Source organism: Hemiscyllium ocellatum, chromosome 49 (assembly GCF_020745735.1).
Source record: "Hemiscyllium ocellatum isolate sHemOce1 chromosome 49, sHemOce1.pat.X.cur, whole genome shotgun sequence".
Taxonomy (NCBI): domain Eukaryota; kingdom Metazoa; phylum Chordata; class Chondrichthyes; order Orectolobiformes; family Hemiscylliidae; genus Hemiscyllium; species Hemiscyllium ocellatum.
Genome location: NC_083449.1, coordinates 5,933,015 through 5,946,439, shown reverse-complemented (window position 1 = coordinate 5,946,439; position 13,425 = coordinate 5,933,015). Strand labels below are relative to the sequence as shown.

The window sequence follows — 13,425 nt, the reverse complement described above, 5'->3', positions numbered from 1 at the left end:
CAGAAAACTCAATTGAAATTGTGAGTCATGGTTTCCCACGCACAAAGCCATTTTCACTGGCCCGAATCAGTCCTTGCCTTTCAACATACGTATAAATTCTGTCGCTCCAACATGTTGCTCAACACCGATGGCAGGCTTACCAGCCTAAAGTTCCCTGGTTTTTCCTTACCATCTTTCTTAAATAGTAGCATCACGTTAGCCAACCTCTAGTCTTCGGACACCTCATCTGTGACTATCCTGATAAAAATATCCCGGCAAGGGACACAGCAATCACTTTGGTAACTTCTGACAGAGTTCTAGGATATGCCTGATCAGGTCCTGGGGATTTATCCATCTTTATGCGTTTCAAGACATCCAGTACTACTTCCTCTGTAATATGAACATCTTTCAAGATGTCACCATCTATTTCCCTACATTCTATATCTTCCATGTCCTTCTCCACAGTAAACAGTGATGCAAAATACTCTTTTTGTATCTTCTCCATCTTCTGTGCTTCCACACAAAGGCCGCCTTGCTGATCTTTGAGGGGCCCTAATCTCTCCCTAGTTACCCTTTTGTCCTTAATGTATTCATAAAATCCCTTGGCATTTTCCTTAACCCTGTCTGCCAAAGTTATCTCATGTCCCCATTTTGCCCTCCTGATTTCCCTCTTAATTATACTCCTACTGCCTTTTTCTCTTCTAAGGAATCACTTGATCTCTGCTGTCTATGTTTGACATATGTTTTCTCCTTTCTCCGGACCAAAACCTCATTACCTCTGTCATCCAGCATTCTCTACACTTTCCGTTCACCTTAACAGGAACAGACTGTCTCTGGACTCTTTGTTATCTCATTTTTAAAGGTTTCCCATTTTCCAGCCATCCCTTTACCTGCGAGCATTTGCTGCCAATCAAAGTTTGAAAGTTCTTGCCTAATATTGTCAAGTCCATTGATATTTATACCATTTCTCAGAATTCTTATCTGAAATAGATGCCCAGCAAAGGCATTAAATCTACATTACAATAACATTTTTAAAGTTAAAATCAAGATGGAAAAGAAAATCAGACTGTAACATCATTTCAAAAACTATATATAATACAAATGTTAAAACAGAGATAGAAGGAAACCAGACAAAAGTCACCAATTTACAGGATGAAGCAGTGTTTGGGCAAGTTTATTAGTGATTGGGCAGGACAGAGTTAACCCTTTAATGAATAGTTGTCATATATAGTCACATGCCAATTAAATAATGTGAATGCCAAACACCCATTCTGTGCCAAAGCCTGACAAATAAAACTGCAGATGCTGGAGGCTGGAAACAAAAGGAGAAAGTGCTTAAAACAAACTCAGCGTGTCTGGCAGCACGTGTGGAGAGAAAGCAGAGTTAATGTTTTGGGGTTAGTAACTGTTATTCAGAACTGAGTTTCTCCAGGAATTTCTGTTTTTATTCCTGACAATAGAGAATAATTATTGCAGGCACAGACACAGCAACTGACTAATTGAGAATTAGTTCAAAATACAAACATCATAACTGCAGAGCAGGATTAACAGTTATGGAGTTCCATATACACTGCAGACAACAGAAAATGATAAAATCGAAAAGTAGTATCACTTTCATATGAAGTCATTGTGGTCTGCAGCAGTCAGAGACATCCAGCTAACAATTCTACTCCCACTCAGACAGCATCCCATTTCCATCAATGTATCATGGTGGCAGAGGAGCTGCCATCCCCACCTTTAGCACAACATCATTCTCCATTTCTCCAACTTGCAGGAACAGATTTTTTATGACTCTGTCTTCATCAAAAAGGCATCTTGTGCCATTGTTTCAGATTAGCTTTCATCTTCTCCAAATAGCCCTGCATTCCTATGAAGTCTGATATAAAGTCCAAGAAAACTCAATACCATTCTCTCAAATACCCAATGCAATCACATAATCGTAATTTGAAACAATAGTAGAGAAGATTTAGTGAGATAATAGAACCTAGAACATGACAGTGCAGTATAGTATTGCATTTTCATGCATATGTTTATCCAATGAACATTTAAAAGCCCTTAAAGTTGGCAAGTCTACTACAGTTGCAGGCAGAATATTCCATGCCTCAATTATTCTCTGAGTAAAGAAAAGAACTGTGCAAGAAGGATGGATTGCACTTAAATTGGAAGGGGGCTAATATACTGGCAGGGAGATTTGCTAGAACTGCTCGGGAGGATTTAAACTAGTAAGGTGGGGGTGGGACCCAGAGAAATGGTGAGGAAAGAGATCAATCTGAAACTGGTACAGTTGAGAACAAAGGCGAGTCAAACAGTTCAGGCAAGCAGGGACAAAGCCGGGAACAAGGCAGATAATTAAACTGCATTCATTTCAATGCACGAGGCCTAACAGGGAAGGCAGATGAATTCAGGGCATGGTTAGGAACATCGGACTGCAATATCATAGCAATTACAGAAACATGGCTCAGGGATGGACAGGACTGGCAGCCTAATGTTCTAGGATGTAAATGCTACAGGACAGAAAGGGAGGCAAGAGAAGAAGGAAAGCGGGATTTTTGATAAGGAATAGCATTGCAATATCCTTCAGCACTGTCCACAACTCCACCAGCCTCCGTGTCATCTGCAAATTTACTAACCCATCCTTCTACACCCTCATCCAGGTCATTTATAAAAATGATAAACATCAGTGGACCCAAAACAGATCCTTGCTTTATACCACTAGTAACTGAACTCCAAGATGAATATTTCCCACCAATCACCACCCTGTGGCTTCTTCCAGCTAGCCAATTTCTGAACCAAACTGGTAAATCACCCTCATTCCCATGCGTCCAAATTTTGTGCAGTAGCCTACCATTGGAAAAATTATTAAAAACACCTTATCTAATACTTTACTGAAATCCATATACACTGCATCAACTGCTTTCCCCTCATTCACCTGTTTGGTCACCTTCTCAAAGAACTCAATAAGATTTGTGAGGCACGACCTACCCTTCACAAAACCATATTGACTGTTCCTAACCACCTTATTCCTATCGAGATGATTATAAATCCTGTCTCTTCGAGTCTTTTTCAACACTTTACCTACAACCAAAGTAAGGCTTACTGGTCCATAATTACCAGGGTGATCTCTACTCCCCTCTTGAACAAGGGGACAACATTTGTTACCTTCCAATCTTCTGGCACAATTCTTGTAAACAATGATGACCTAATGATCAAAGACAAAGGCTCTGCAATCTCCTCCCTGGCTTCCCAGAGAATCCTAAGATAAATCACATCTAGCCCATAGATTATCTACATTCACATTTTCCAGAATTGCTAACACCTCCTCCTTGTGAACCCATATCCTATCTCATCTAGTGGCCTGTATCTCAGTATTAGCCTCAACAACATTGTCTTTTTCCAGTTTTATGGTTTTCCTTGATTCTTTCTGCCAAAGACTTCTCTTGTCCTCTCCTGGCTCTTCTTAATTCTCTCTTTAGGACTTTCCTGGCTAGCTTGTAACTCTCAAGCGCCCTAACTGCACCATCTCATCCTAACATAAGCCGCTGCCTTCCTCTTGACAAGAGATCAACTTTCTTAGTAAACCATGGCTCCCTCAGTCACCCACTTCCTCCCTGCCTGACAGGTACATGCCAATCAAGGACACGCAGTAGCTATCCCTTGAATAAGCTCCACATTTCAATTTTGCCTATCCCCTGCAGTTTCCTTCCCTATCCTATGCATCATAAATCTTGTCTAATTGCATCATAATTGCCTTTTCTCCCAGTTATAAATCTTGCCCTGCAGTATAAACAGATCCCCCTTTCATTCATAAAGTAGACATAACTGAATTGTGGTCACTCTCACCAAAGTACTCACCTACCTCCAAATCTAACACCTGGCTGGTACATTACCCAGTACCACATCCGTTATGGCCCTGACCCTGGTTGGTCTGGCTACATACTGTTTCAGGAAACCCTTCTGCACACATTGGACGAAAACTGACCCATCTGAAGTACTCAACATATAGTATTTCCAGTCAATAGTTTGAAAGTTAAAGTTCCCCATAACAACTATGCTGTTACACTGCTCCTATCCAGAATCATCTTTACAATCCTTTCCTCTACATGTCTGGATCTATTCTGAGGCCTATAGAAAATTCCCAACAGGGCGACCTCTCCTTTCCTATTTCTAACCTCAGTCCATGCTACCTCATTAGAAAAGTCCTCAAACATCCTTTCTGCCACCATAATACTGTCCTTGACTAACAATGCCCCACTTCCCCCTCTTTTTTTACCACCACCTCTGTTCTTAGTGAAACATCGAAATCCTGGAATTTATGACAACCATTCCTTTCCCTGCTCGATCCATGTCTCCAAAATGGCGGCAACAGCAATATCCTAGGTACCAACCTATGCTGCAAGTTCGCCCACTTATTCTGGATGCTCCTGGCGTTAAGGTAGACACACTTCAAACCACCTTCCTGCTTGCTGGTGCACATTTGTGACATTGAAACCATATTTCTGACCTAACTACGCTCAAGCTCCGGACACGGGAACTACAATTTAGATTCCCAGCCCCCTACTGAATTTGTTTAAACCCTCCCGAAGAGCATTAGCAAACATCCCCTAGGATATTGGCATCACTTTGCTTCAGGTGTAGACCATAATTTTTGTAGAAGTCTCACCTACCCCAATTATTGAGGTATCCAAAACTCTCCCTCCCACACCATCCCTTTAGTCACGTGTTCAAATCCTCTCTCTCTCTCTCTCTCTCTCTCTCTCTCCTCTGGCTATCATGTGGCATAGGGAACAAACCAGAGATAACAACTCTGTTTGTTCTAGCTCCAAGCTTCCACCCTAGCTCCCTGACTTTCTGCCTTAAATCCCCATCCCTTTTCCTACCTATGTTGTTAGTATGTATGTGGACCACAACTTGGGGCAGCTCCCCCTCCCCTTCAAGGATCCTGAAAACTCGATGTGAGACATCAAGAACCCTGGCATCTAGGAGGCAATACACCAACCGTGAGTCTGTCTCGCTCCCACAGAACTTCCTATATGTCCCTTTAACTATGGAGATCCCAATGACGAATGCAGTCTTCCTCTCCCCCTTCCCTTCTGAGCAACAGGGACAGACTCTGTGCCAGAGACCTGTACCCTGTGGCTTACCATTGACATGTTTCCCCACATCCTCCTCCCCACCCCCTCCACCCCCCAACACCACCACCACCACTAACAGTATCCAAAACATTACACTTGTTATTAAGGGGAATGGCCACAGTGGATCCCTGCAGTGTCTGCTGGTTCCCGTTCAGCCGCCTGACAGTAATCCATTGGCCTTTCTTCTTCTACCTGATGTGTGACTATCTCTCAGTAACTCCTCACAAGATAACATAGATTCCTAAAGCTGCTCATTTATCTTTTTACGAGAAGAGTTCAAATGTTTCATTCTTCAAAAAAAAATTAGTTTGGCTGTTCCAATTTCCATACTGCATGAAAGAAAATCAAAGTCCTACTGCCTTCCTCCTCCCCTCCATAGAGCTACACAAGTGTCTGAACGATGGTGAACGCCATTACAATACAGTGGAGGGTAATTAACACCTACCTTTTGATTAGATTAAATTCCCTACCGTGTGGAAACTGGCCCTTCTGTCCAAACTGTCCACACCGACCCTCCGAAGAGGAACCACCCAGGCCCATTTCCCTCTGACTAATGCACCTAACACTATGGTCTATCTAGCATGGCCAATTCACCTGACCTTTAGACTGTGGGAGGAAACCGGAGCACCAGGAGGAAATGCACGCAGACACAGGGAAAATGTACAAACTCCACACACAGTTGCCCAAGGCTAGAATCGATCCTGGGACCCTGGTTGTGAGGCAGCAGTGGTAACCACTGAGCCACCGACCTCCCTTCAACAGTCTTCAAATAATTATATCACTGTGCACTGAAAAAATAAACAAATTATGACCTTGATCAGGTGGGTCAGTGAGCTAAGAAGTGACAGATGCAGTTTCTTTTAGATACATGTGAGGTGTTAGATTTTGGTGGGACGATACAGGGCAGGACTTATACACTTAATGGCGGGGCCTTGGCGAGTGTTGCTGAACAAAGCGACCTCTGGGTGCAGCTGCATATTTCCTTGAAAGTAGAGTCACAGGTAGACAGGGCGGTGAAGAACGCATTTGGCATGCTTGCCTTCATTGGTCAGAACATTGAGTGTAGGAGTTGGGATGTCATCTGGTAGCTGTACAGGACATTAGTGATGCCACTTTTAGGAGATTGTGTGCAACGCTCATCACCCTTCTCCAGGAAGGGTATTGTTAAACTTGAGATGGTGCAGAAAAGATATACAAGCATGTTATAGAGATATGGAGTCATACAGCATAGAAACAGATCCTTCAACCCACCATGTCCATGATGTCCAACAAACAGCAAACTGCATTCATCCCATTTACCTGCACTTGGCCCATAGCGGACTATGCCCTGGTTTCTTAAGGGCATATCCAGATGCTTCTTTCCAAGCTGTGAGAGTATTCCACCACACACTCGGGCAGCATGATCCAAACTTTACCCACCCTCTAGATCAAAATATTTTTCTTAGATATTCCCTAAACTGCTTTCCCTGCACCTTCAACTTGTATTCTCTGGTCTCAGACATATCTGCCATGAGGAGAAAGATTCTCACAATCTACTTTGTCTGCATCTTTCACAATGTTGTATATCTCAGTCAGATCCTTCCTCAACCACCTCTGCTCAGAGGAAACCAAACCCAGCTCATACAGTCTCCCCTTTTGACGGAGGCTTTCCAACCCACTGCATCCCCTCCAGCCAATCCCACCCTTCTAATTGTGTGGTAATCAGAACTGCACACAGTATTTGATCTCTTTTATAAAGGTGGAATAAGACTTCCTTGCTCTTATATTCAACAGCTCAGGTACTGAAAAAAACGCATTCTGTATGCCTTCTTCAGCAGCCTGTCTGCCTATACTGACGCCTTCTGTGGGGTCGGGTATGCTTTGGCGCCGATCATTTGGCCCCGCCGTTTTGGCTCTAAACTGTTTAATGCTCATTACTTTGGCGCTGAGCTGTTTTGCCGCCAATTCAGAATAAAAATAAAAGTCTTGTTTGGTGAAAAAAGAGAGAATGACTAACGACCCAATGTACTTTTCTCAATTATCAAGAGTTGATAATCAAAGCTGTAATGACCCGCTGTAGATTCAAATTTCGTTTTGTAATCATTTTCTCATTTAACAATTGTTAATAGTCATCTACTGCCTTGATGATACTTAAGCCCTTCTGTCTTCACATTGGAAAGCTGTAATACAATCTTCTTTCTATTTTCTTGTCCAGCCCGTACCAGAAATGGCAGAAAACATTCTAAGCAAAAAAGACAAACCAAAATTTTCACAAGATGGTTATCTATATGTGTTTGATAAATGTAGCAAAATGTGGAAATTCCTTTTTATAATGAATAGGTTAAAATAATGAATAAAAAAGAATTAGATTTCTTTCTTACAATGCAATAAAAACAAATTTCTTATGGGCTCTACAAGACAAGAAGTTGAGGTTGTGGGTACAATTAAAACCTTTTATAGGCACCTGGATGTATACAAGAACAAGAACAATTTTGATGGATATGCACCAAATGCTGGCAAATGTGACTCACCATAATGTGGAAGTGCCAGTGTTGGACTGGGGTGAACAAAGTTAAGAATCACACCACCAATTTGTCATACCCCAGGTTTATTTGGAAGCACTAGCTTTCAGTGTACTGCTCCTTCATCACTCTGAAAGCTAGTGCTTCCACGTAAACCTGTTGTACTATAACCTGGTGTTGAGATTTTTAACTTAAATGGGACTAGGTCAGATTAGGATCTCTGGTCAGCATGAACAACTTGGACCAAAGGGTCTGTTTCTGTGCTGTATAATTGTGTGACTCTCTGAAGGCCAGACCTTGATATCACTACTCTCAGTTAGACTCTGCACTATTGGAGGTGCAAGGGTCCATTGCTTTTACCTCCTTGACTCTGAGGAACAGCACGGATCCGTTCTGTGACAATGTGCTGTGGTTTCACTTGTCTGTGAATCCTACAGATACAGTCAAAGAAATTCAGCTCTTTCCCATTCATTTCAGAAAACATGAACTGAAAACTCTCTCCTTTGCTAACTGGCTATCCACTTAACAGCAAACATTTAAACTGCTCAGTAAGACAATGCAGGAAGATTGAAGCAGGATCAATCAAGTGTGGGCATCCTTCCTGTATCATAACAACTGTTCCATTCAAAAACCATTTTTATACATAAAATCAGTGCGTGTACACAACAGCCCAAGTAGTCAGCATTAAATTTTAGTTTCAAGTTTTTCACTAGACAACATGGCTCTAATCTGTTGACCACCTGTCACATCTGAGCAGAGTTTTGAAAGACAATAAACCGTATCACAGTCCCATTAAATAGCATAGACTGACAGGGAGAGAGTACTTTCTGTGTACACAAACCTTACAAGTGAATGGAAGAAACAAGATTAGTTCTGCATTCACAGAAGAACAAATAGTTGCAGACTGCATCAGTTATTGTCCTTATTTACGTAATGAAGGACTTGAAGGAAACTGATGGTTTGTGGACACAACAAAGAGTGAGATGATGCCAACACACAGTGGGTACAGAATAATTTGCAAAACACAGAAATACTGTCAGGTTAATAGGTCCGTAGGCACAAATAGAAAAATCATGTCTACTAGGATCACATGCTTGGGAGAGCTACCGTTTCCTTAAACTAAACAGGAAAGGTAAGAATGAAGTACGTCAGTCCCAGTGTACAAGAGAACTTCCTATAGAATTTTAATGCATAGTATAACGTTGGTCAAAAAGTAAACTCCACTTGTCTATTTGGAAATACTGAACCTATTGCATGCTGACACTGTATTCCACTTAAATAGGGAAAGAAGTAAATAAGTATTCAGGTTAATTATTCTTCCAATTATCTCATCATGACTTAAACTTGCTGTCTGACTCTCTGACTGTATGTAATTCATGTATCAATTCTGTTTGTCCAAGCTTGGAGGAATTAGATAGCAGGCCAAGTGTCAGATTGAAACAAATATTGCAATTTAATTTGTTTCCACAAAGTCAAAACTGAACATATCTGATACAAAATGACTGAATGAATACTTTGTTTTCAAGTGGTCCAAAGTGGTACGCATTTAGACAGATCCCCAGAGATTATTGGCCACAGAATGCAAAAGTTCTCAAAGCGGTCTTGTTATAAACATGTGAACAATAAGTTCAAAATGCACATTCAGAATTTAACTTACAATCATAACCTGTACCATGGAATAAAAGTTGTGGAAATTATCCAAACTGCTTTACGCTGTCGGAGACTGAAAATGGTATTTAAAAAGTCTTACTTTCAATTACAGTAGATATAATTTCTTGGTGCAGATAAGAGTTCATTTGGCCCATCCCCCAGCAACAACTCACCAAAGCGGATCCCAGCCAGATGTAGACCTCACCCTATCCCCATAAATCCACGTTTACCATAGTTAACCCACTAACACTAGAGTGGTGCTGGAAAAGCCACAGCAGTTCAGGCAGCATCCGAGGAGCAGGAAAATCGATGTTTCGGGCAATCTGATTTCCAGCATCTGCAGCCCTTGTTTTTACCCTGTTTTAACCCACTGACACTGCACATCCTTGAATAAGACAGGACAATTTACCATGGCTAATCCAGCAAACCTGCATATGTTTGGATCATGCAAAAAAACTTGAGCACCCAGAGTAAACCAATGCAGACTGCACACAGGTAATGAACCAAGGCTGGAATTGAATCTGTATCCCTGGCATCACTGTGCCACCATGCCACTCTGACATGGATGGCAATAGATAAAATCTTATTCATGTGGAGCAACTGAGATTTGAAGTAAAAAGGCCTCCTGCAGTTTCTGCAAGTGTCATGTTTAACAGAGACAAATATATAAGTACACTCACTTATTCACAGAACACAAACTGACAGGTACAGATATTTTCAGGTGCAGATGCACTCATCCATTCATGTAGTTGAAGCTGTCAGGGATAGACTGATGATTGCAGAAACACATTCACATTGCAGAAACTCACAAGTACATTTTGATAATACACTCACATATTCCCAGAGCAGAATCTCACAGGTATATAATAACTACATTCTTACATTCACCTAGAACCCAATTAGGCAGATTGATAACTAAAATCACATTGACGTTTCAAAAGCTTTCAGAAACTGATAATGACACTCTCATATTCACACAGCAGAATCTGACTAGGGCAGATAGATAATTGGACTGCCATCTTCACATCACAGAAACTGACAGGGAGAGATAGGTAAGTAGGTTGTCATATTCAAATTGGAGAAACTGATGGACAGATCAATAACTACACTTCCATATTCACAGATCAGAAACTGACAGGTACAAATGGGTGGGCAAAAGTGAGGAGTGCAGATGCTGGAAATTAGAGTAGAGAATGTGGTGCTGGAAAAGCACAGCAGGTCTAGAAGCATCAGAGGAGCAGAAGAATCAATACTTTGGTTAAAGGCCCCTTCATCAGTACAGATGTATAACTACATCAACACATTCATATAGCATAAACTGACAGGGAAAGTTTGATAATTACACTGATGCATTCGTCTCACAAAGCAACAAGTATATTTCAATACAGACCCCTACATGTTCACTTCGCAGAAGATGGCAGGTTGACATTGATAACTATGTTCACATTTCAACAATGCAGAAACTGACGTGGACAGATTGATAATTAAACTATCACATTCAGAGCAGAAACTGACAAATTCACACAGTAGAAACCAACAGGTTTAAGGTGATAACTTCACTCAAGTATGCACATAGCAGAATCTTACTTGGACAGAGTGATCCCTGCACTCTCATATTCGCAGTGCAGAAACTTAGAGCTGTAGATTGATATATAGGCTCTCATTGTAAGTATAAAATAGTTGGGCATATTCTCACTGGAGAGTTGAAGAACAATTGGCAAAAGAAAAGGATCTGAAGGGAGTTGACAGAGTTGATGCTGGGAGATTGTCACTGCTTATGAGAGAATCCAGAGTAAGGGACACAGTTTTGAGCAGGAAGCTTTTTGTCTCAAAGAAATGTAGAACATTCTCCCTTTGTTCTGTTCCACAGAGAGCAGTTAGGATTGGTTTATCGGCATAATTTAGGCGAATGCAGCCATATATCTTTTTGATACGTAAGGGAGTGTTTGGTTATGGGTGCTAAACATCAAAATGAGATGAAGATCATAACTAAAGCCTTTGTGATCTGTTCTCCTGACGGAGTACACAGGCAGATAAAAATGCCAGACTTCTCATGCTTCTTATGGTCTTCTGCTCTGAGATATTTAAAGTGACACAAGCCTGAAAGAAATTATTAACTACAGCATATACACTGTATCTGCAAGAGAGGAATGGGAGGCATCATTCACCATACACTTTATCTTTAACTTACTGATATGTGTGTGCTCATAGATTACACACTGATCGATTCAGTTATAAGTTACAGGGACGTACCAGGGATGGAGTGAAGAAAGATTAGCCGTCCATTTCATCAGAAACTTAGAGATGTTGAGATATTTGCTCTCTGATGTGCCTGTGATTGACTGAAACTGAGTAAACACAGGATTAGAAACAACAAACTGGCAGTTACAGTATGAAATACTGAGTCACTTGCAAAGTAATAAATTGTTAGGATATAATATAACTTGATTAGCTAGAAACTGGCACAAACAATGTAACATCAGCAGTGACATTGCAGATATTGTCAGTAACAAAGCACAAAGAATTATTCCTTATCGAAATGCTGGAGTTATAATTACAAACCGAACTTCAATTTGCAGAAGTTGATTTTCATAGGGTATGGGAGTGGAGGGTAATGAGTCCTACCTGAGTCTGTCCAAAGTCGATGGATGACACCTACGGAGTAAAACAACACTTTAGACTTAAGAAGGTTTGAATTACAGTCCAGTAACATACTGACATGTAAAGACAGTGGAATAGAGTTTACAAAAATACATTACAGAAACAGACGGGCACAGACTGGTGTCGAGAGTGTGGTGCTGTAAAAGCACAGCGGGTTAGGCGGCATCTGAGGAGCAAGAGAATTGAACTTTCGAGCCTTTCATCTCGATGTTTTGGGCATAAATCCTCCGCTCCCCAGCAACTGCAATCCTCACTTTCTCCTAGGGGCACAGGTTGGAGGAATATTTCTACATCAGTGTTTGATGGTTACAAAATAAAACCTGTCTTGAAGTAACACTAATTGACTGTTACACAGAGGAACAGAGCCTCAGTGGACAGATGTTGAGTTAATGCCAAATGTGTAAATGAGGACACGACAGATACAAAGTTAAAGTGACACATATATAGCATGCTAACAGTTGCTGGTTAACAGGTATTCGCATAAGACTGAGAAATGCTATAAATCCCTACATGAATCAGCAAGACGCCTAAATGAGAAGTGCAGCAACGTGGTTCAGTTACACTGCAGGTACTTATAAAGCACACAGTTATCGATAGGTCTCTGGGCCCACAGTTATCAATCAAGTTCTCAGAAATATATTCATCCCACAGTCAAGACGTCACTCAACTCGTGACTCAAGAGAAGTATTACATGGAAACGTTTTCTTTTCATTTATCTTCAACTCCGTGCAATTGAGAACGAGTTGCATCAAGTCCAAGTGTAGAAAACACTCCCGGTCAGGTTCCACTTGTGCAATTTCAAACGGATGAGTTTTTTTTCACAGTGACAAGTTCTGTGTTAATTCCATACAGAGGAATAGAAAGAGACAAGCGGAGCTAGAAACACACCCTTCCACTCACATCATCACAACAACGAGCAAAAGGAAACAGAGCCAATACCACAGTCGCTTTCTATGTGACAGGGACAAAATAAATCTCCCTCAGTCAGACTGACAGGAACAGAATCACCATCCACTTCACATTTCGTTGCAGGTTCTGACAGATCCACATTGCAAATCACAGTAACCAATCAGAGAGACTGAGATTTTGGGAAAATCGTCATGGTGAACTACCCAATCAGGAACCCAGCTTTCCTCCCTCCCTCATTAGCATTGATGACACCGTCTATAAAAGGGGCGGACCGAGCCCATTTTCCCTTATTCTGTTTCTGAAAGTGAGTAGCTCCATGGGTGGTGAGAAGAACTGTGCCTGGAGGATCTACAACTCGGTGAAGGACGCTCTCTGGGCGGTCCGAAACCTGTTGATCTTCCAGCTGAAGGAGTTGACCGCGTCTGAGTTTTGCAGAAGGGATGCGCTGAAGCTTGGGGCAGCTGTCGGTGAGGAAAGACCACAGTGTAACATCTGCCTGCCTAAGAAGAACAGGGGGCCCCATGCATTCATTTGGGCTCTGCTGACGCCTCAGCTAAATATATGGACATATGATTGATAAATGTATAGACCTG

General features: G+C 41.5%; 1 pseudogene; it reads left to right on the top strand.

Annotated features, from left to right (window-relative positions):
• Positions 1–13,425, top strand: part of LOC132837120 (histone H2B-like) — a 346,828-nt pseudogene that overhangs the window by 332,923 nt on the left and 480 nt on the right.